Below are 24,194 nucleotides of genomic sequence, written 5' to 3'. Positions count from 1 at the left end.
ACCAATTTTTGCCAGTCACAATAATCTAGTGTTGGTGCTTTTATACCCAAAATTGAGGGACAGCTGGAAGGGGAAGCCACTGAGTCCATGCAGTGTGACTGGTACCAAACATACTTGACCTCCCTGATCTCTGATGGGATGGATTTTCAGCTGGTGGGAAATGTCTGTCTCCAGTGGGCTCAGGAGAGTTAACTCAGGCTGGGGAACTGGTGTGTTCTCTTTCCTTCCCTTTCACTCTCTCCCACATCCACCCCCATTGTCTTTAAAATGTTTTAACTGCTTCAGCCAGGCAGAGGAGGAGAAGAGAAGGTAGCTTTTTGTCAGAGTAATTGCCTTGTTCTCTCAGTTTTAATTGAGATGATAGGCCTATGTATCCTAACATTTAGGAAAGCAATCCTGAATTGCTGTTGAAGAACCAGCCTGAAAAAGTCATCCAGATATGTCTAGTGAAACATAAACTAAATGGGGTGCAGAAAACCCTGGAGTGTATTGCCTTAGCAGAGGGCCATTAATTCTTAGAACACAGACATGAGTGCTGGATCCACATCTGAGCTTGCAAATGTTGCTTGCACTTTCTGGTGAAGTCTGGGGTCATTGGACATCTTCCTGCAAATAGTGCTTGTTAGAACAAGCTCCTGGGCAGTGGGGAACACCCACATCAAATGACAGAGTTGTGCAGCTGCTTGTTTTCTGCCCGGGTACTGGAGGCAGGTGTTTGCCTAATGAAGAAATGCAGGCTTTTCTCTGAACTCTCTAACAGTGATTGAACCAGTTGTGCACGTTTGTCTATTATATTTATACTTCCTTTTATTTCAAGGGGATTTGAGGGTACTTAGTGCTTTGCAAGGTTTTGAACAGCCAGTGTGTAAGAGGAATGTGGAATTCAGGCTTTGCATGGTCCAGTGCAAGTCAACAGGAGATGGGTCTTAGAAATAACCACTAAGTATTAACATTCTACTAGAAGGAGTACTTGTGATCCATTCTGCTATTTTTTTCTTATGCTTTCATATTATATATGTGCTGACTCCTCTTTTCAGCCAAAGGTATTTTTGATTTGAGGTCTCATAACGTTGTGATTGGCCTTTTCCTCTGACTTGGCACACTAATGATGTGTTCCTGAGGTACTTCCTTTGCCTAAGTCACACATTTGTGAAACAAAAAGTGGAAATGTACAGGGACTTCAGTGAAGATCAGAAGAATCCATATCTTACATTTCATCTTTTGTTACTGCTGTGCAAGAATAGAAAAATATTTTTGCCTCTCCTCTGCACCACGTGATTTTTAGGCACAAAGACCTTCATTCTGTAGTAGAAAGATGCTAAGACAGGTTTCCTGTTAAAAACTACTATTCAGTCTGTTTTTCTAATACAAGAACATCTGTGTTTTCATGAGCAGAAGTTCCCTGTTGCTGAAGTAAGAGCTGAAAAGATCTTTCCGTTTCCATTGAGGAAAACAGTTGAACTTCCATCTACATCAAAGAGTCTCTATCTGAACTCCTGGCCATTTTAATGGCTTTCTCTAGTAAATCTGAAGGCTAGAAGATCAGTTGTCATGGGAACTGGCAACAGATGACTCAAGAAAACAAAATTAAATGTTGGCTTGATGTCAACAGCTAATCCAGTGCCCTGCCAACTGAAATCACAGCTAACACGAGCCGTGCCCAGCAAGCTGTGATTTGAATGGAGCTGCAGCCAAAGATAGTTTCTCACCCCAGGAACAGGAGAACATTTTAAAAATTGAAACTAATGAGGAGACCCAACAACTTTGGAAACAGTGAAACTTAGAAAAACATTGTTTATAATTGTTGAGTTAGAGCCTTAACAGCTATAAATCGGAGTTTCTTCTTTGACATCAGAATCGTATCAAATTAATTACCATTTCAAGATCTGTCTTAGCATTTTCAGAATCCATAAGATTGATTTGTGCTGGGACAGAGTCCAAAAATTGTTTCAAGTTGTGGTTTTAGTGCATCTGTTATCTAGAAAATCCAATTCTTATGCTATAATCTATTTTGCAAAGGAACATCTTTAGGCACATAATTTTTAGACTTGGAATTTCAAGACTCTTTTTTCTATCAAATCATACCTAGCTTGTTTTGTTCATCATCAGTAGGTTTTAGGGTCCAAAAGGCTACATTAAGGACTGTAATTAAGAGAATATATAAAAAAATTGTCTTTTATATACAGTGCTGAAAAATACAGTCCTGGTTAAGAACAATCTGCTAAGACTTGGCTCCTCCTAGTGACTGTTAAATTAGCCCATATGGAGTGTAATAGAAAATAGAACAGTCCTGAAATAACAGAAGAGTGTGTTTAGAGCTTGTTTACATAAACATGGGCTATGAAATTCCGTGGTTTCACTTATGAAAGTGCAATGGATTAATTAACTATTAAAATCTGTGTGGACACTCGTGTTGAGAATTAAAGTGAGCTTGATTTAATTTAGCTTTATTCTGTTCCAAAGTAAATGAACCTAAATTGAATTAAGATTACTTTAATTCTAGGATGGAGTGTTCATGCAAATTTAGTGTGGTTTAATTAAGCTACTTCAAGCTCACGCACTTAGGTAATTTGGATTAGATTTTGTAAGCATTTCCATGTCAAAAAGCTCTTGAGATTTATGTAAAGGACAACTTCTAGGCTGAAATGTCTTTGTGTGCAGTATCAGTCTGGTCACTTCAGTAAATGTGCAGTGACTGACTTTTCTCTTTGTTTTGGGATTTCCCATATTATTGCCATGTTCTCTCTAGTGCTGCTACACTACAGGTTATTTATTTGGGAAGATTTTTTGACCTTGCTGCACTCACAACACTTAGAAGTTTTGGGAATTTCCAACTGTCAGCGTGGCTTTGTTGTCACTAGTAGATGGCCAAAGAACTTATTCAGAACCTGTGACAATTCCTTCTCTAAATCTTAAAGCACTCATTGGCTTGATACATAATAAATCCAGCAGGACCTCTTCTGCCTTTTTATATGTATAAAATATATTAAGAGGCCTTCTGAGTGAGCATCTCACATGCCTCTAGATCAGTTTAAGGTCAGGAATAGATTAATCTCAGTCTACCCAATGCACCTCCATGTTTCAAGTCCACACTCAGAGGGAATATGACTCAGCTAAACCTACACAAAAAGAATCTCTGGGTACATTCCTACATCTGTCTAAGGGACTGAAAATGGGTGTCTGTCTCAGTCTCATACAAGGGGGCACACAGGAAATCTGGTTCCTATGCCCTGGGGGATGTATTTGAGGAGCTGACAAGAAGTGGAAAGAGAAATAAGCTTTCCTGTGCCTCTGCACTGCCCTGGTTGGTGGGTGGGTCTGAGGCATTGCACACACACTGTAAACTGCTTCAGAAAAAGGCAATTTGTGGCTGGCCTATCATGGAGCAAAGAGGGAGTTGTGCTACGATATCATGTCTTTGGAGATTGTGCAATTTATGATCTTTGTTCAAGACTGTGCCTAAAGGCACGATTTAGCCCACATATTGTACATAGAGAGTTCAAAGGAAAGTACATGTGAGTGCTGCACAATTCATCTGCCTGTTCTTCCACTGCAGCTGCATTGTGCATTACTGAAAGTAAATAATGTTACAGACTCTGTCTCACATCTCACTGTTTGCATTATATTCCACATAGAATGGTCTATAAAGAACGCGGTTAATGAATAAAATATAAGGTTTAGCTTTTTAAAAATCTTCTCTATTTCAACAAGTGTTTTATGAATTCAAGATTTTTCTATGTATTTGATGGGAGTTTTGACTTTTTGGTGAGTCAAGGTCCTTTTTTTCCTGGGCTGTGCACAGTCCTGAGCTGGCCTTGGTGCTGAACACTGTCGTGGTGCTCCCTGGTCTGCATTACAGCATCACTGGTACTCCCGGTGTGAGGGAGAGACGTGTGTTTATGAGGATGTAGATCACCTTGGGGTACCTTACTCTTATTAGCTGATTAATGTAGAGCCAGCCTCAAATTCTTGTGGTAGTTTTTGAGGGAGAGATGAAGAGAGGCCCAGAACAGCAGTCCATAAAAGCATTATTAGACAGTAAAGTCAACAATTCATGACATGCTGATCTGGATCTATTTTTATGGAAGAAAAGATTAGCCAGTTTAGTCCTCAGGGCAATGGAAATATGGTTTCAAGGCCTGTACCATGTACCCTATGCTTATATTTTAACATGTTAAATGATTTATCCTGTATGGGGAGGACAGAAACCCATGTTTTCAGAACTGACTACAATCAAAATTCCTACTTTTACACAGTGCAGAAATTGCCCTCTCATTGATTATTCTCTTGAAAGACCATCACAATTTCAAGTGAAAAGGCAAGGGAAGTTGTAAAGTAAGGCTCATATAATGTGAGAAGAGATGAGAGAAAATCCTAAAGGGAATTACAGTTCAGTGTTCCTGCTTTTTGACATCACTCCTTTCACTTTCTCTGATGTTGGCTGGTGAAAAAATGGTCATCCCCCTTTCAAGTGATACACTTCAAGTGATGAATGTTAGAAGTCACAAGGATCTTATTTTAACAAGTGAGAAGGGAAATACACATTGTGTGTGATATTAAGTAATGTCTGAAAAGCTTCCTTGAAAAATTTCTTTAGAGCTCAAACTAATAATTTCAATTGCAAATGCAGAAATTCATCCCAAGAAGTTAGACAATACCAAGTGTTTATTGTCAACAACTGGTCCCTTTTTTCTGGTTGTGTTTTTTGTACTGAGCTAAAATGAACATAATTTACAATTTCTTGTTTTACCAAAGTTACTCTCGCAATCCAGAAGAGTGGATAATTTATTGACTTCTAATCTTTTCTACCTTTGGCCAAGTGGAATTTTTTGTTGTGCTTCAGTGTTTCTGCCTGAAGGTCAAAAACATATATTTGGGACATGTGTAGAAATATAGGTAAATAATTGATGGATGTGGACATGGATTTTGTTTATAAGGGTTACATAAACTGCTCATAGGATCACAGAGTGATTCAGGTTGGCAGGGATCACAGAAGATCATTTAGTCCAATACAAAGGGTCTTTGCAAGGAAGAGTTTCTAGTTTCTCAGAGGATGCTATGATTGGAAAATAAACTGAATTATGAAGTTATGTCTTGCAGAAACAAGTGCACAACATGATTGTAATTCTCTATTCTCTCACATACCTTAAGAGGAGCTCTTATTCCTGTGGAAATCAGTGCCAGGGAAATAAAAACAACAGTGTTGGGTCTTTCACTGCCTTTGGAGTAGTACTTATGTATAATCAGTTTAGAGTCAAATTCCCCAGCCCTCATTCCCAGAGCAGTGCTTGGCTGTGTGATAATCCCAGCAATGGTCAACAGGAATAGGTGGGATGTGGTGCCATGAATGAGCACTGCTGACAGAACCTGCCCTTGGCATTATCTGCACCCTGATCCCGCTGGGAATAGCTGTGTGTGCTGTCCCAGGGGCAATAAACTCTGCCAATGGATAACATTTCCCAGGCACTGTATCCACTGACAGGACTATGATGTGTGTTGATGGAAAGCCCTCGGGTTCTGACACCAGTGCAGTAGGACTGCGTTTATCATTTTTCATCTCCACTGTCAAACCAGGCTTAATGATTTTAATCATAGCTCAGCTTTACACTGAGTGGCTTCTGTTTGGAAAACTCTCCATGAAATGTTGTGTTCAATAATCACTTCAGACCCATTGGCTACGTTGTGGCTCTGGAGTCCTGCCTGTGCCAGGCATCGGAGCTTTCTGTTCCTGATCCCAACGTTAGGTGTGGAATCTTGTCCCTCTTACACTCACAGCATATCAAGGAGAGCTTTACAAAACCACAGAGAAAAGATTTAAACCCAACAGAAAACATATTTAAATTCTCAGCCTTTCACCATTGCGCTGTTTCCCCCCTTACAGTAATTTCTGGGTTTGGACAGGATTTTATACAACTCAGTTGCATAACAACCTTCCAGTGAACCGTTAAATTGCTTACACATACAACAGATTTCTGTGACAGATGATAAAAATAAAAATTGAAAAAGGCCTTGTTGAGAAAATAAAAGGAACTTATTGCCACATTTAAACCCCCCAAATATCCTAATTAAGGCTGATCAAGACACAGAGGGATAATGGTATATGAATTTTGTAGCTTTTGAAAATTATTCGTAGGATATTTTAAACATACTTCCAGGAATGTATTGGAATATCTGCTCTCTCTTTTTCTACTAAATATAACATTAATTCCAAATCAGCAAAGGTTACAAATGTTATTTACTGAAGAGTAACAAAGTACTCCAAGCATGATAAGTGTATTCAAATGAAAAATACTTTAAGATAAGAGAGATTCCTCAGCTTCATGACAACAAGAGAACAAATGCTTCATTCTGCAGTATTTCTAAATCTAATCTTAAAGTTTCTGGTTTAAAGTGTAGTTGTTTGCAATTTTGTGAGTGTGCCTCTTGTATAGGTATTCATTAAATCTGTTAGAAAAAAAATCTCAAGATTGAGTCCAAGCACAATTTATGACTATTTAAGAAACACTGAATGCTATAGTCCTAATTTCGCCTAATTTAAAACCTGTTAGGAAAGATTCCTCAAATACCAATTTTTCCTCAGTGTGTTTCGAAGTCTTCTGATTCTATTTGAAGAGTTCTAAAATTAGCACTCAGCATTCTGATACACAGACAAGTTTTCTCATGATAATTTTTTTTTTCCTAAAAAATGGGAATCAGAAGCAAAACACCTTGGATTTTCAAGAGGTAAAAGACAATTTGCACCCACCAACCCCTTCCTCAGTGAGGAAACAAGCTTTTCAGTATCCACCTGTGTTTTGGGTGCCAAGTTCATCCTATGTCAACTGCTCAAGTCATTACCTGGTAACTTTGACAATTTAATCTCTTTTTACTGGAAGACTTTTAAACAATAAAACCCTGGAAGATGGAAAGTTGCCCAGCTTCACTGAAAGGAGTCATCATTTATTACCAGCAAAGTCTTATATTTTAGCTATAATCCAAAGTTCTGTGATCTCATAGATAAATTAATATCTCCTAAACCAGAAATACACTGGCATCTGAAATGTAAACTGTTATATCCAAAACTATTGCCACATGCACAGAATTCAACGTGAGTCATTCAGGATGCTTTAGTTCACATACCTGAAACACGTTTGCTCAGAAATGCTTAACAAAAGCTTTGTTCTCCAGACAAACACACTCTGAGTGGAGTTCAGATTCTTAAACAGATATTTTAAAAAAAGATTGTATTCACTGCAGAGATTATTTATTCCTGCCGTGTAAGTAGCCAGAGGTGCTTCATATATGGAAGTATAAAAATGAGAGTTCTGAGTCTCAGGCTAAGAGGGAAGATTAAAGTCTGGGTCCTGTTAGGGAGGAGAAGTTCTATTTTATTTATGGCATTGAAAAACCTGAATCTGAAGTTAAGCCATTCTAAGCTTTTGGGGAATTTTGCCCATCAGCAAGAGTACAAGACATCAACTATCTCAGTATGTTTATTCATTTCATAGCTCTGTCCTATATCATAAACTTGCAGTGGTTGCTGCAGCCTCAGAAACCCTCCAGCATTTTCTGGGTGGCTGTGACACAACTCCTCCATTGGTTAACAACCAGTGATTCATACGAACTTCGGCTCCAGAAAAGATCTGTTTATTTTTCTCTTACATTTAAGAAGCTTTTGCCAGATTTTCAAACTTGAGTGCCTAAATTCCAAGTGTTCAGAAGCTTAGCAAACATGGTTTTAGAACCCAAAGCCTGTTTGCACATAAGGCATCTCCCCGACAGATGAATCCTATTAACCTTGTTAAGATTAAGCACTTAAATTCAAACACATGTTTGGGAACTCTGCTGGGTCAGAGTCTTTAATTTTTAATAAAGAGTTCGCCTAATACTTTTTATTTACACTTGAAACTTGGGCCTTTGTTTGCCATAGTGTTTTCCAGAACTTCAGTAAGTAGAAGGGATGAATTCTGGAAGGTCAGATTGTCACTGTCTTTTATTTTTTTAAAATTAACTAAGGACTTCAACACAACCAAGGAAGCGCTGTTAGATAAGAGGATGTTTGTCCTGTTCTCTGTTTGACTTTATCTTCCACTTTTCCCTACTTTATATTATTTATCTGTCCAATTTTTAGGATTCCTCCATTCAGGAATAATTCAGGGAAAGGTTAGTGTTGCCAACAACAAGGTGAAGAGACAAGATGATTGAACATCCTCCTTTGTCTTATGATACAACACAAAGATCATTAGACTTTGCAGGACATGCCTGAGAGATTCTAATGGAAGAACTTAATGAATAACAATTAGATTGATGGCCAGATGCTGATTGATGGGTCAGGATAAGGCTCACTAGCAAATTTCTACTAAAAAAGTGGTTTTTTTCAGCTTATCATTGTGTTTAATTCTGTGGGGTATTCATCTCTCGTGATAATATAGATGGAATTACATAAAAACAACCAGGAAACTCAGACTTATCAAAAACTTCCCAACTTTCTGGGCTGGATTTCCCTCTAGAGAGAATCTGATTCTTCTGAAATGCTAAAGTCAAACTCAGGAAATATAAGAAAGTCCTTACCTAGAACATACACAAATGCACACTCTCACAAACAAACATATATATATAGTATATGTGTATACAAAATTGACCCAGGTTATGCCACTGATGTTAATTATAAGACTCCCAATTATAATAGTCACTAAACCAGTACTTCATTAAATTTTTTCCTTAAAATACCCCTCAGGGAATAAACAATGGGCTGTCCACTGAAGTCCTGTTTATGACTGAAAGTCCATGCCTCTGTTTTACATATGTTCATTGAATTAAAACACTTTTCTGTTATCAATTTTCTATTATCCATATGATCAGTGCATTTTTCCAGAAGCAGCAGTTTACCTGAGTTGCAATGGATCCTTTAGTCACCCACTAAACTATTCTGGAAAATACACGTGGGTGGTTGTAGATGATGCATAAGAAGACTCAATAAGAGAAAAATCTGTTAATATGTATTTCCTGGGGCAAAAAAAGCGATTGTGATTTACTTTAAATTTGTAAGATTTTATTGAAAATATACTTAGAATTTCTCCCTGGATTTTGTCAGTTCACCAGCAGGAGCTGTGCCCAGTGCTCCGAAGTGGAATTGTTTGCCAGAACACTGTTTCAGGAATTACATGACTTAATATCTACAGAAGCAGACAGTGCTCAGTTTCTCTTAAAAATATTTTCCTTTAGAACTGAAAAACGATAACTTTGGAACATGGGTTTGGTATCCAGCATTTCAGTCTACTACAGCTGGAATACAATAGTGCTCATTAGCAGGGACAAGGTATTTCTGAGCTGAAGCATCCGTGGAATGAAATTTCAACACAGAGCTGTGAATAGTGATTAATTTGGAAGTGCCCAAGAATTCCTGTACCTGTGGTTCCTGGCCAGTTCTGTGCAGACACCTTGGAAGCAAAGACCTTCGAAAAGAAGAATCGTTTTTCACTTTGATCTCGTTTTCTGCATCATTGGCATGGAATACTTGCACAGAACAGTCATTGTGGTTTTAAGCCTGCTTTTGCCTTCGTGCGAGAAAGCCAGTGTTTTTAAATTTAGATGGTAATAATATGTTCCCAGTGACAAAATAATGTACCAAACCATTCTGAAATATGGCTCGCTCGGAGCTGAGAGCAATGCAGCTGTTCACTGAGAGTCCTCTCTTGTTTCTTTTAAATCTGGAGCATCTGCCTTCCCAAAACACTTCAATGTTAAGTCTCCCTAATGAAGGCATTTAGGATTGCAGGAAGGAAAGACTGTTTTCCTGCATTCTGGGAAATATGGCTAAGACTGGGTGAGGAGTAATATGAAATTTAAATATTCTATAAAAAAAACAAACAGTAAGGGAAAAGGCCAGGACAGGCTTTCACTACTGTAATTTAGGCTGGAATCTTTTCAAGCAGTTTGCTGACAGTGCTGTAAGACAAAATTGCTTTGGGAGGAAGGAATCAGAGGTTTGATGTGGTAGCTGACCAAAAGTTACAGGGAGGTTAGAAACATTCTAATGGCCAAAACATCTCCGGTTGGTTTGTTTCGGGTGTTATACCAAGTCTAGTGCTCTCCTCCAGCATTTCCAGTGAGAGATATTGATTAAACAGTGACTCCCAGCTTCTTTTACAGGACAGAAAAAGAGAAACTTTTGCAGCAAAGAGAAGTTGATTTGCAGATTTTCATCTGGTTCTTCATTTAGAAAGCTGAGCCCAAGTCTGAGCATTCCGTGGGTTCTCCCAGTTGCACACAGAGCACAATTAATGAGCCCGGCGCTGTCAGTGAGACATGATTGTGGTGGTTAAAATAGGCAATGCCTTCATCTGTTTTACATAAGATACACAGCCCTGGAGAGAGCCCAAAGGGTCCATCCTGCTTGAAAAAGTGAAGGAGTTTCAAGGGAGAGCAGGAACAGGGGAAAGGAAATAACCATTTTCTTCTGGGATTGAGCTGCTGCATTTCGTGTGCTCTGAGCAGCAGCAGCACTCAGAGGTGAGTAGAAGGAATAGAAGAAATGAATAGAAACATGGAGAAATACTTCCTTCCTGCCATGGATGCTTTATTTTGTTAAACTGATCCATCATATCTACTTGGAGTTTTAACTGAGGTGAGTGAACATTAGGGTATTTTAAAAATATGTCTGTGATTCTATATTGAGGGAACGCTGCTTTTAACATGAAGGAATTAGGACTCTTAGGATATTTTGCATGTGATACAATAATCAAGAATGTGTTATTCTGTGATCATTTGGAATATAAAAAAAAAAATCCATTGGCTCTGTTTCACCTGAGAAAGTAGATTGTTCTTTCATACTCCGTGCTCTGCAAATCACACATTTCATAACCATGAATATGTTCCTCCCAAACTAGGAATCAGTGATGGTGCTGGCAGATTAATTGCACAATTCAGTTACATGTGCTTCATTTCAGTGTTGACAGAGACACTTTTCCAATAGGGAGAGAGATTTATTCTACAGTTCTGTTGCAGAGAAGCCGGGGGGCAATAAAAAGAATTTTCCCACTGCAAGTGCTGTAATACATTTTAGTTGAGGTGTGTATGGAATAGCTGAACTTTTTTCTCCTGGCGCTGCTGAGAAAAAGAGTTTTGCTAAAAAAATCCAGCAGTGCAAGAAAGTTTATTGCTATGAAACCTTTAAATCTGGTCAGATAATCTAACACTTGTCCAGCGTGCCTGTGACTGCATTTTGCTGTATAGTTTGAAGATGCAGATATTTTTATGCTACCTAGTACTTAGATATTGATGTATATTAATTTTCAACCTACGGTTGAAAAAATCAAAAAAGAAATGTATTATTTTATAAAATATGATCTTTATAAACCAACATATTGAAGCTTTCAGGAGGTTTTTTTTTTCTATACATTCGGATCTGCATTATGATTAAAATAAAGTGCCTGGTGAAATTAAATTCACATACTTTAAAAGAAGCCATCAATTCCCTTCCTCTCTCACTCTTCCTACACATTATTCATCTGGTATGTGAAAAGCTGTTCTGTGGCTTCCACACAAAAGCAAAGTGAAAAGAAAGCCAAGGATGTTTTAGTTAAATAACGATTATTTTCAGGATCCTTTTAAAGCACAAAACAAAATGTTCTCCATATATTGTGAAAATATATAGGTGCTTTCAGATAATCACGTGTTATATACCAGAAAGCCACTATGTTAAGGGCACATTATTCAGATTTTAAAGGCAAGAACTAAACACTTAAAAAACACCAGAATTATGGTTGTCTGTGAAATCTTCCCTTGGTTCCTTGTGCATTGTGATGCAGCCTTAAAGTGCACATCACGCACACTTGTCTCCAGTAATCTGTGAAGGCAGAAGTTATTCAGACATTCTGAAGCTTTTCTGTGGTGCCCATCACTGCAGTACCTGCTCCACTAAAGCTCTGGGTAGTGTGGGGCTGGGGTGCCCACTGCACAGACCTGAGGAGTGTGCAGAGCATCAGAGAGGGATTTAAAAATGCTGATTTTGGTTGCCTCACTTGAGATGTGTTTACTGTGATTTTCCAGACCCATTAGGTAAGGCAGTACTTTATGTGCTTGGAGAATAATGTCTTACTGAATTCTCTTGTGGGTTCTTAACTACCTCAAGATTTACATCTCAACTATAGGTTTAAGATGAGCACCTTGTTCAAGTGACTTACTCTTTCCCCCCCCAAGCAGTCTGGCAGAGGAAGGAGAGAGAACCCAGTTCTCCAAGACCTCCATCTTCCTTTTTCCACACTTTCCTGCCCCATTCCCAACTTCTGCAGCAAAGCCATTATACATTTTCTCAGGGAATGCCTGAAGAACACTGCACTAAAATTATGTAGCTCACAAGAGGCATGTAAGAGTTCTAGTAAAGACTTTGGAATATAAATTAAAGCAGCCCCAGACCCTCTGGCACAAAGATCAACATCTGTTTTGTCAGATCTGCTGCAGAGAATAACAGGGTAACCAACGGAACCAGCAGGTGGGAATGAAGGGGGAACCTTTCCCAGCACCCATCAGGCATTTTCCAGTAGAGGACTAATGTCTGAAATCTTGGATTCTGTTTGGGGTTCTGGAGGACACTGTTTTGAGTTCAATTTTTTTCATTCTCTTTAAATCTCTCCAGCTGAGTTTTGTCTCTCTTGAAATTTTGGCTCCAGATCTTTCTCTCTCTCTTGTATTTCTAATCCTACACTTCACCATTCCAAGGCAGAAGTTTTCTTCCCTTCAGTCTAAGCGTGGGACAGTTTTAGGACACATGCTTTGAAGGGAAAGCCAATTAAGAAGTTGTTCTGCCTTTAGCTGTTTGTTTCCATTCCCACTTGTAGTTCATCATCCTGCACTCAGCTGCTTGTCCTCAATTTTTGCCCACTGAATGGTTTCTGAGGCAATGTTGGGAAGTGTAGCACTGAAATAACCCAGGTTAAGAGGACCCTTGGAAAAAGAAGTTGAATTATACACATTAAAGGGTTGACATCTTTTTAAAGGAAGCCTGGAAAAAGTGTGGTAATCTCCCTTTAAATGAACAATATATTTTTTTGCCATTGGATTTATGGTGTTGGTCAATAGATTGAATCTATAACATGTAACTCCTAGTAGTGCCAGTCTTTATACCTTAATAATCTATAGTGGCTATGCTGAAAGCATCAACTGTTATACATAAGAGCATGCTATGAATGCTTATTATTATTGATATTATGAGTTGATAAATTATACTTGATTAATTTATGGATCTCAAATGTGTGGAAATATCTTGTCCACCACCAACCCCTTGTTTCTGCTGGAAATTTGGCACTATTTTGCAATTACAAAGCAACCCTGAGCAAACAGAACGTGATTTACATAAATTGTGGAGGGTTGAAAAGGAGCTGATTTATAGTAAACCTCATGGGGTTTAAATAAATACCATTGTAGTGTTTACTTCAGCATGGCCTTGTCACAGTTAAAATTGCCCAGTACAACATCAGCCTTGTGTGACTGGAATGCTTTTCCTCTCTCTCCTGGTGCTGTTTGAGGTGAACAAATCTCAACTGAGAACAAGTAAAAGATTTCCAGTTTCGTGTGAGTATTTTCTTGCTCTGTGGTTTTGACCTAAACACTTGACAGGCTGTTGTGGTGAAGCAGAGAGTGGAGTACAAAGCTGTTTGGAGGGAGAAATCTGCTTACCTGGGGAAATAGAAATGTTTTTCTTAATGAATGGGCATCATCTGAAATCTGATTAAGCACATGAAGGATGGGAATCCCAAAGGCCTGTGTGGTGAACTGAATTAGGTTTGCAGTTTGGTTTGGAGCAGCCATTTTACCTCAGCATTGCACTTTGCTTTTGCTATTTCCAATCTCTAAAAGTGATGTCTAGGAGAGGTAACTTTGCAACGGTGGGATATTTTCCATCCCTTTTTCCCCTGGGAAAACTTTCTCATTGTTTCCAAGAATTGGAAGAAAAAGATTGTATTTTAGCATAAAATTTTTGAAAATTATTTGCATTTTCCATGGCACAGGAAATACTGTTAGTATTTCTTATGTTTGTGTTTATGAAAGCACTTTCATATGATGTATATTTTATTAACTTGCTTTATACTGGAGAGTCCTGTGGCAGATCCTTAGTAGATATAATCAGTAATAGATCCACTGATTTCATGAGAGCTGGAACAATTTATAACACTGATAGTGAAGCTGCCCTTGAAAAATTCTTTTTGAAAGTGCTTAGTTGTTTGTGGTAGGAAAAAGTTTTGTGGTTAAAATACTGGGCTGAGAAAAGGGTCTGTTCTTTATCCAGTTCTTGAAAACTTTGGAAAAATCATTAAAATCTGGGCCTCAGTCTGTTTTGTAAAGTTTGACTAACCTCTTTTAAAATATTTAAATTGCAATCTCTTCAGAAAAAAGTACTCTTATTTATTAATTATTATCTTGCTTGTTTTTCCAGCTTATTTCTTGGAGTTAATATATGGCTCTAAAAATACCCCAAACTTGCCCTGCAGCTTTTACAACGATATTTTTTGAATTCTAAGAGGCAAATTGCAAAAAAACCTCCAACCTTCTTACTTGGCATGACTGTGGAGCCCATCAGTGTAGATAAGGCTGAGCCACATCCAGACAGGGGCTGGTTTGCTGGGAGCAGTGATCACACAATAATCATGTTATGACAGAGATGTAAAACAAGAATGAAGATGTCAGAGCTACCTAGCAGCGAGTGTAAATTTAATCTTAAGATAAAAGCATATCAAATATACCCCGGTGGCTTATTGCCAGAGATGCTAATTGGAAAAAGCTGTATTATGCAAAGCCATTTGTTCCAAATGGCTCTTCAGGGACCAGGTTAAGGAGGAGTTTCCCCTGTGTGGTTTGGTCTTGTTTACAGAGGTTGTTAATATTTGCATAACCATCTCGGTGAAAAAATGTGTCAAGTGAATAAAAGAGACTTAAATGTAACTCTGGAAATTTCGGTTCTCAATGAAAGAAAACATTTTAAGGAAAAGCTGTAAATTGCAGACTCTGTCAGTAGTAGAATATTACAGTTCCCCTAATATAACCTGGATCACTGTGTCTTCAGGACAAGGCATAGGGATAAATAATTTTGGACTCAGTAAATGACTGCTTTATCAAACAGCAACCTTAGAACCCACAAAAAAGGGTACAATCCTGAATTTCATCTGGAGTGGTGCCCAGGGCTCGGTTCAAAAGGGTGTAAGGGGGTAACAGGCAAAACATAATTGTATTTTGGGGGGATAGGAGCCCAGCGCATCCCTGTGCTGAATTTCTAGAAAAGGAACTATGTAAAAATGAGGTTTTTAGGTAAAAAAGGAAACCCTAAAATAGACACTCCAAAAAGTAAGATGCCTACAAGATGCCTTTAAGATGATAAAAATAGAGTGTATTTGAAACCCAGGTGAAATATATGCCCATAACTCAGCATAGAGCTGTTATAAAACACAAGGAATGGCAATGGGAAAGTTAAGGAGATACTGGAGGGAAAAGGCTGGTATTCAAAAATTAAAGTTTGCCAAAATGAAGGTAGAAGCTCTGTGCATCTTTCTCATTTCCCCTTCCCTAGCACTGAAATGGTGCTGAATAGCTCCTGTGACAGGGAAGGAGCCTCCTGCCAAAGTAACTGCCAGGAATGTCCTCTCTATTAAACACTCATCCATCCATTATCTTAAGACTCCAATGGACACTGCAGATGATAGTCATACCTTTCAAAGTAAATTAAATTTCTTGTATCCCTTTTGCTCCAAGAGGATAAATGAAGCCCAGAGGGAAGAGAAGGGTTGCTCAAGGCCACCAGACAAGCCAGTGGCAGGACTGCACAAAGAAAAAATCAGCAGTTCTCCCAGGTTTGGGATCTCTTGGCCCACGCACAAGACAGTCTTGATGAACAGTGACACAAGAAATGTAAATAATGTCCAATTTATGGATTGTTGTCTGAAAAAACCCCACACTGAAACATAAATCCCATAAAACTTGTGATTGAATCCTGAGCTGGCAATGCTGTGTGTGTTAGAAGATTAATAATTTTTTTCTGCTAAGGATGTACTGAAAAATAAGTGAGGTGCCCCTTAGCAACACCTTCCCTGCTCCATCCACCCAAGCCAGCTCTGCCATGGAGCTCTCTCAGCCACACCAACACCTGTGTTACCACGTGTCATTACAAATAAATAATGCATCTTTGAAGTGTCAGGTTTGGGCATTGTGAATGAGGAGTTGTTGGAATCATTTCCCCAGGTTGGCAGGTGACCCAGCCTGGGTGAGGGTGCACAAGCTGTCGGCTCAAATGGAGCTGCTTCCAGCCTGGAATGCACTGGGAATTAACTTTGTCAGAGGGCTTTTGCTTATCAAAAGCCAAACAACACAAACCTAACAGTATAACAATGGCCAGCAAAGAAAAACCTGTTAATTCCCTAATAAATCCATGAGAAGTCACTGAGAGGTCATGGGCTGTTCCACCACATCCTTTCTGCCTGTGGTGCAATGGAAAACCAGTAAGGGCTGAGGAAGGGGACCGTGTGCCTCATGCCACAGCAGCTCCTGGAAGCCCTTCTTTTTTGCCCTGGACTCTCAGTGACATTCTTTTCCTCAGTGTCACTCAGCTCCCAACAGGGCCAGAGCAGGGGGATTCTTGCTCTCATTCTGCAGGGAAGGTGCACGTGAAGCTTTGTTATCCCTGTCAGGGCTGTCTGGAAGTACCTGCTGTTCCATCTCAGCTCCCAAGTTCCAGAGGAGCTGTGCAAACAGACACCTCAGTCCAGTGCATGTCTGAGCTGTGAACCTGCCCCATGGGCACAGTTAGGACCATGATGCAAAGTGGGTAACCCAAAACCAAAAATATCTAATTAAGCATCAGTTTGCTGTTATGCAGCCAGTAGAACTGTATCAGTTTATAAATAGTGTCCATGGATCTCCCCTGCTGGATGACACAGGATTACTGCTGGGAAATTTTTGCAACTCTTTGAAATCCTGCAAAATGAGGCATCATCAGGCAGCACAGAAAGAGATGACAAAGAGAGGAGAAGCCTGGATAGAGACAGAAATATGAGACTGGCCTTATTAACACAAAGATGAATTTTAACCTGCAAATACAGGTTTGAAAACTGCAAACGTGATCTCCCATTATTTAAATACCACAATCCTTTCTCCAGCCATCCTACCTTCAAAGATGTTCCAGTTTTAATAGATTATCTGACATTTAAAAATAAAAGTGTGGAGAGAGTTGCTAATATATTTAGACTGGGGAGCTTCATTTTGGTCATCTCTGCCTCCAGCTTCCTCTTAAAACATTTAATAGAGCTTCATTCCTCTTGGCTTCTATGAAGTGGGGATTTTAATTTATTTATGCTGATGAGGAACTTTTCAATATCCTCCTTCCCTCTTGTCACCATTACAGAGAAGAGGGCAATGATTTTTAAAGGAAACTGTTTTTTATCTAGAACATGCAAAATTAAAAAGATACTGGAAAATGCAGCATAATTCAGGCTCACAGTGCTCTGGAGACCTAGTTAAAGAATACCTGTTAATGGATTAATTTGTCATGCTCCACATGTGCAGAGGGATATATTTCAGGGAATATATAGGCCTACAGGATAAAATCAATTTTAAAAGTAATGTGATGAAATGGTGGAAGCTTGACCTGATGAAAGTACTAATTTGTTGGAATATCCCATGATTTGTTCAATATACAACCAATGCTCAACTTCACCCCTTGCACAGTGGTTGAAGAGGAAAGTGTGACTAAGCTGACAGTTCTTGTAATATTTATTGCAGCCAGCCCCCTCTCCACCTTCTGCTTCTGCTTAATCTATTTATGTATAACTTTGCTACAACCATTGCTTTAAATCTAAGACAAAGGACAGGGTTAATTCATAGGAAGGATGGGTCTCTCCATCCTGTGTTCCCTTGAGGTGCTTGTGCCAACTTTCTTTAGATTTGTGCACCAGAGTCCTTCAGATTTACTCCCTGGCCCTTCTCTGTTCTTTAATTCTTTCTACACAAAGTTCATCTCCCTGCCCAGAAAATCTTGAGATTTTCTTAGAAGTCATGTAACTTAAATTAAACCATGGGTTTTTGAACCTTTATGACTCACTTTACCAAGCTCTGCTGAATAACCATGTGGGCCAGAAAATTTAATTAATTTCTATTGTCTATTTGCAAAATCTATTAATGTTCTTCCAGAAGAAATGAGCTCTGTCACTCACAGAAAACTGAGCTATCAGACCCTAATGTTATTTTTGCAGCACTATACTTTTTTTTGCCAAAATTAGATCTTAGTCTATGGCAAGATTATCCAGACACGATCACCAGGCACCGCTACCTGGCAGCACTTTGGAAGGTGAACAAATATATTCATGCATCAGAAACCTTCAGAATTTCTGTTTTTTTACTTTTGGAGAATAAGCCTTGAAAATTTGATCCACGTGCAACCTAAGGGTTCAAAAACCAGACAGCCAAAGAGATCCATCTCTGTCCCTTGCCCCTCTTCCATTGTAAAAAAAAAAACAATGGAGGGGATACTTGGAATTTTCAAGATAACGTTACAATTCAGACATCTAGCAATGGTGATAAAGCTAAAGGAGTTTTTTTCCACATGTTTGCAAGTCAAAAGTCTTCTCCCTTTTTTTCAGTGCCAGAGAAATCAGGCTGGGCCTATTTATGTGGCCCAGTAGATTTTACCTGGGTGTTACCCCCGCACTGCCACGGAAAGTCAGCAAAAAACACTGCACAAAGTGGGGAAAACCAGCAGGATCCTCTCACCTCTCCCATTACCCCAGATAATTCGAACTTTTCCCAGCTTTTCTTATTTGTCTCAGGAAGATGAAAGATAGGTGGTAACTCCCTTTCAATCCAGCATGTAACGATCATCTGGAAGGTGAGAAGTGAGATACTTTGGAGAGATCGGCACAGTGAAACCCCCGAACCAGCAACTGCAACAATCTGCAGATCCAGAGGAGGCAATTTATCCCAAAAGACAGACCATATTATTTTCTTCTGAGCATACAATTGCACAGCAACTTAAAGTACCATTATCAATGCAGATACAAATATGTATCTGTCATTCCATAACTACTGAAACACAGTTTGATGCTTGTTCCACTGGGCTACTTTATTTTTTTTTTGGACGAGTTTCCATCCCTGAATAACATTTAGATTTTAGAGACCATCTATAAATGGGGGGGGTAATATATAAATTACCCACATTGTCATCTGTATTCTGGTCTACATAGGTCTAGTCTACATAGTTCTGGTCTACCTAGTTCTCACTTTTCTCTCAGTTGGGAATGGAGCTGGATTCATAAGCAAAGCAAGAAACAGCTCTCCCCCTGCCTTGAAAGACAGAACCCAGGTTGAGAGGGCAGAAAACCCCAGGAAATTTGCACTGGACATTGCTGGAGATTCAAAACAGCATTTGAAAGATGCTCGTGAAATTCTTTGAATGAAATGTTGAACAGGGGTCTAAACAGCATAGAAAGAAAATTAGTATTGTAAGAAGAGAAAGGAGCTGTTTGCTTTTTATTGTTTCTGCTCATTAAAAGTGTGATTAAATTGAGGAGCAAGATAAGGTGGACCATGTGTCGTGTATTTGCACTGAAGATAGCCAGGCAGCAGCATGTTTGACTTCAAACTAAATTCCCCTGTAGCTGTGCATCCTAGTAGGGCTTGATTTTATTAAATGTCATGCTAGAAACTATTACTTTGCTGTGTTTGTATGAAGTAGCTGCTGGTGCCATCCCATCTGTGCCTCAACCCTCATTAGCCTGTTCTCTCCCTTTTCTGCAAAGATTAATCTATTTTGAGAAGAATCATGGCAAGAAATGATGCTTGTTTAGCGAGGTCTCATTCTGCAAACTGTGAGAAGCGCGGAACTGTCCTTCTGCTTGCTCTAATTTAAGGCCACAGTGTCAAAGAGGGATGATTAACTGAGCCTGCACAAAGGCATGGACTGGCAGTGCTTGGTGTTGCTGGTGTAGCTGAGCGGTTCCACACGTAGTGAGAGCTGCCCAAGAGCAGCTATTATATGATTCATACCTACAGCTGTGGCAACTGTAGCTCAAATTTGGGCTAAATATGCGCGTGCTCGTGTACAGCTGCACACTACAATCATTGAAGATGTTCTTCTGATGGTCAATGCAGACATTCTGCACCCCATTCACGTTTGTTGAACACCCCTGTTACCTGTTTGTGCACCTCCAGCTCGCTCTCCAGACCTCACAACCTCCATCATATTCAGAGCAGGATAAGGTGTTGTGTCACTGGGCAGCTCTGGGGAACTCCCTCAGCCTGTGACCACAGTCAGAATTTGCTGGGTCCAGGATTTAGCTAAAGAACCTAAAGGCAGAGTGCTGGATCAATATTCAGAGGTGAAGGTTCTCCTTCCAGTGCTGGATGAACCTGAGACAGGTCACACTGCACCTTCTGCTTTAACTTCCCTCCCCTGTAAAGCACTTGGGTGTATCATTACAAAACAATATTATGTAAGACTCGGCTGTTAAGTTAAATTAATAACTGCAAACATGATACAAATACATGATACTGAGCTATTTCATGTGGGTTTTTCAAATAACCCTTAATGACCATAGAGCATCCAGGTTGGTGTGTAGGACAAGATGGTGAGGACCACTTGACTGAAGAGTTTGTGTCTCTAAAGTGGCTTTTCAGTTGCCACGGTAAAATTTATTTGCTGAGTGCCAAAGAGCATCATGGAAGAAGAGAGTTGTTTTCCTTCTTAAATGGTCAAAACATAAGTTAAACCTGCCTTTAGGCAGGCTCAGTGTATCCTGAGGCCACCCTGGAACGTTTTCAACAAATAAAAGAAGTTTGCAATTTAAACAGGAACATGTGGGGTGTTTTTTTCAGCTGGCTTTGCCAGTTTTGGCTTGGGAGATGCTTAACTGTCAAAGCTTTTCACTTTTAATGTTGCCTAAATACAAAGTAGCACTGCCCTTCTCCCCTTGCCCTTCTGCCTAATGGGGGGGGCAAGGCGGGGGACAAAAATAAAGAAAAAAAAGAGAGCAAACAAAAAAAGTCAGAGGGAAAAAAATACCAGGAGAGGTGAGGAGAGCTAAAGAACCCTTAGTGGGAACTGCAGTTAACTCTTGTTTACAATCCTATCACTGTGCATTTGGGCACTCAAGCATTAGAAATATGAACGTTCAAGACAGCACTGTAAGAGATGCCAAAATTTAACTTCTAATTTGTGCCTTCTCTTGTTTTCTTTGAAAGTCAACTTACATGCTCCTAGCATGAGTTAGATGTATTATTGAGAAGGGGTTAGGAGCAGCCTGGCTGAGCCAGGCACTGCTTCTGCTGGGCCCTGGCTGCTGGGGAGCTCTGTTGGGTTTACAAGATCTCTGATGCCGACGGTGCCACCCTAAAATCAAGCTCCCAAACCCTCTCTCACTCTGACCTACATGAGAAGTAGCTATTTTCTAATGCAAATCCATATTACCAGCAGGCTCCTTGACGCTTTTTTTTTTAGATTTCCAACATGTAGTTACGTAATACAGCGTGTAATACTGCATAGACACAGTATAGATATAATACACAGATACAGGCTAGAGAATATCTGCTGAATTTGGGGAGGGTGGAGCATGCATGCTCTAGTGCATAAGCCAAAAGCCCAAAGAAAAGCAAACATGAGGAGAGGGTGGTCTGTTTTGCTCTGAAAATGGGGCTGTTCTGCACCAGCCTTGCTGGCTGTGGCTGCACAGCACAGGCTCCTGCCCTGCGAAAATCCTCTCCTTGCTGCTCTTGTAGCAGTAGCTGCTGTTGAGAGCTGAGATCACCAAGCAGAAGAGATGTGTTCAGGGGCTGGAGCCACCATGTAATGTCTCATTTTGGTTCTTTCTACCCAGACCTATGAGCTGGGGCTCAGGCAGAGTTGTGTTGGTGTCACATCACCTTCTGGCCCTGCCAGGCTCTGCTGTTCACACCAGGTCTGTGCACGAGTGCCTGTACCAGCAGTGCAGGTTTCCTGCACATCCCCCATGGGCAAATGACCATATTCCTGTCAAATCAGCCAGAGCTGTGATACACTCGGTGCCAGCTCTGTGCTTTTGTGCCAGATCAATGCCAACTGTGGGATGACAGACAAAGCTTGATATGTGCAATTGGTGCAGGCAAATGATACCTGATCCACAAAAACCTTGCAGGAACCAGGTTGACTGATCAGCGAATTTTAAGCACGTTTGGGAAGGCAGAGTGAATTTCTACTGGATCTGCATTTTGTACCATTGGGACCATGATCTTTTTGATCTGATACTAAATACCCTGAAACTTGATTTATTGGATACCAGCCCAAGACTTTGTAAACCAAGGCCTACTTGTGTCTGTATCTTCTAAGGGTTTATGTACCTTGTAGAAGAAAAGCTGTGTCAGGGAATTGAGCTGCTGTGTCTAATTCCATGCCATGCAAGCATCATGGAAATACAGACCTCCTCCCATCCAGCACCCTGCTGATGGAGAGTGCTGCTCAGCTCTCCATTTTAGAGCTCACAGCCATGCAAATGCTGCAGAACTGAGTTTGGGTTACTCAGAGATCTCTAGCACAGTGCCCCCGTTCACTTTACGAATATCTTGTCTCCATTTCCTTATTAAAGAAAGAACAAAATCATAAGATGTATTTGCTTTTCAGTTTTAAGCATTCTATTTGGATTTTAGAAGGTTTATTGTGAAACACATGTTTTGGGCAACACACCCATGTGTTTTTGCAAATATGATCTCTGGGTGATCCCACCAGGAATGCACAAGACACGTAACTCCCTTAACTCTGGAGTGAATTCCTAGAACGGCACCCAGGTGCGTGGTCAACATGTGAAGGAAATCACCAAGTGCCAGCACATATCAAGGAAGTAAAACCTCATGGATCAGGTGCCTGGAAGCAGGATATGAGCTGTTCAGTATAAAATGTCCCTGTAAACTCCTGGGGAGGTGTTCAGTTTGCTGATTTATTGTGACAGGAATTCTCAGTCCTGTGCCCACATGAAATGTCAGCCCAGCCAGTATCAGTGTCCTCCCTCGTCAGGAAGATCCTGGGGACAGAGTGACACCTGCTCTGCTGATCGTGGGGGATTTGGGTCAGGGTCAGGCTTTGCTGCTCAGCAGCTGGGGAGGTTCTGCTGCTGCTTTAGCTGGGCTTGTTCCAGGGCAGGAAGACAGACCTGTGGTTTTTGGGGCTGTCAACCCGGGATTCTCAAATTTGCTTCCCTCAGCACAAGCTGGGTGGGCTTCTAGCAAGGATGTGGGGACAACATGCAACTGTGTGGGCAGATGATGCCTTGTCTGTCATCCTGCCTTATCTCCAAACAAATGTATGCATTTTAGAGCCACTATCTGAACTCATCATCCGAAGGCTACACTGATAGCCAGATGTCAGAATCATATTTTTCTGTTCTTTCAAGCTTTTCCCCAGTAGCTTTAAATAGAAGAATAAATTTTCCACAGAGAAAGAATCTTCTATTAATAGCATTAGATCATTTCAGCACTTGAAAGGAAGAAATTAGTTGAGATTTTTATAGGGTTTTTTTTTAAATACTTTTAAAAATATTATAAGTCCTTTTATTGTGCAGGCAAGAGCATCCGCCTTCAGAGTTTTAATTACTAGGGAGAAAAAAATTCTCTGAGTTCAAAAAATAAAAATAGTGAATAAGAATATGTGAAATGACTTAAAATAAACATCTTCAAACAATCTGGCCCTGTGTGTCAGTTCTTTCTCATGCTTTGATAATCTCATCTCCGTTGTTGAAACAGCCTTAAACAGATTGCACAGGAGGCCTGGAGCTGATTGAAAAGCCTTCTGCTTATCCAGGGCAGAGAATTGCCAATAAGAGGTGATGTTCTGGAGGGCAGTCTCAGCAAATCTCCTCACTATATTTTCTCATAACTGAGAAAATTTGGCCAGTTCCACTCCTGTGATCTCACATTCTAACATCTCTCCTCATTCATTTAAGGAAATGAGAGGAAAACAAGCTGTGTAGGCTTCACCGCCTTTTCCAAATAAACTTTGTTATCCTCTTATGTAAAACACTAAGATATTCCAAGTGGCAAAGAGCTTTATACACAGCTTCACTTAAAAGCAAAAACATAAAACATGTTTTGTTCTGCAGTCACAGAAATTCCAGTCATTTATAGCAATGAATGGGCAATGTCAAAGGAACATATGGTATTTTTAGCTCTGCTTCATTACCCAATGTTGTAAATGAATCCTGAAGACTTGTAAT

The 24,194-nt window shown here is 39.9% G+C and overlaps 1 protein-coding gene across 2 annotated transcripts in view; it reads left to right on the top strand.

Moving 5' to 3' along the window:
* Positions 1–24,194, top strand: part of PHACTR3 (phosphatase and actin regulator 3) — a 100,825-nt gene that overhangs the window by 16,419 nt on the left and 60,212 nt on the right. The window contains exon 1 of one of the 2 annotated variants that reach the window (XM_027697556.1): positions 10,250–10,606. The exons of the other annotated variant lie outside the window; for it this stretch is intronic. The gene's annotated coding sequence lies outside the window, so the exon portion shown is untranslated. Of the gene's footprint in view, positions 1–10,249; positions 10,607–24,194 lie in introns of those variants that run through there. 2 annotated transcript variants of the gene reach the window in all.

This window comes from Neopelma chrysocephalum, unplaced genomic scaffold (assembly GCF_003984885.1).
Source record: "Neopelma chrysocephalum unplaced genomic scaffold, ASM398488v2 Primary Assembly neopelma1_119, whole genome shotgun sequence".
Lineage (NCBI taxonomy): Eukaryota > Metazoa > Chordata > Aves > Passeriformes > Pipridae > Neopelma > Neopelma chrysocephalum.
Note: the sequence above shows the minus strand (reverse complement) of the source record. Positions and strands in the feature narration are given on the sequence as shown.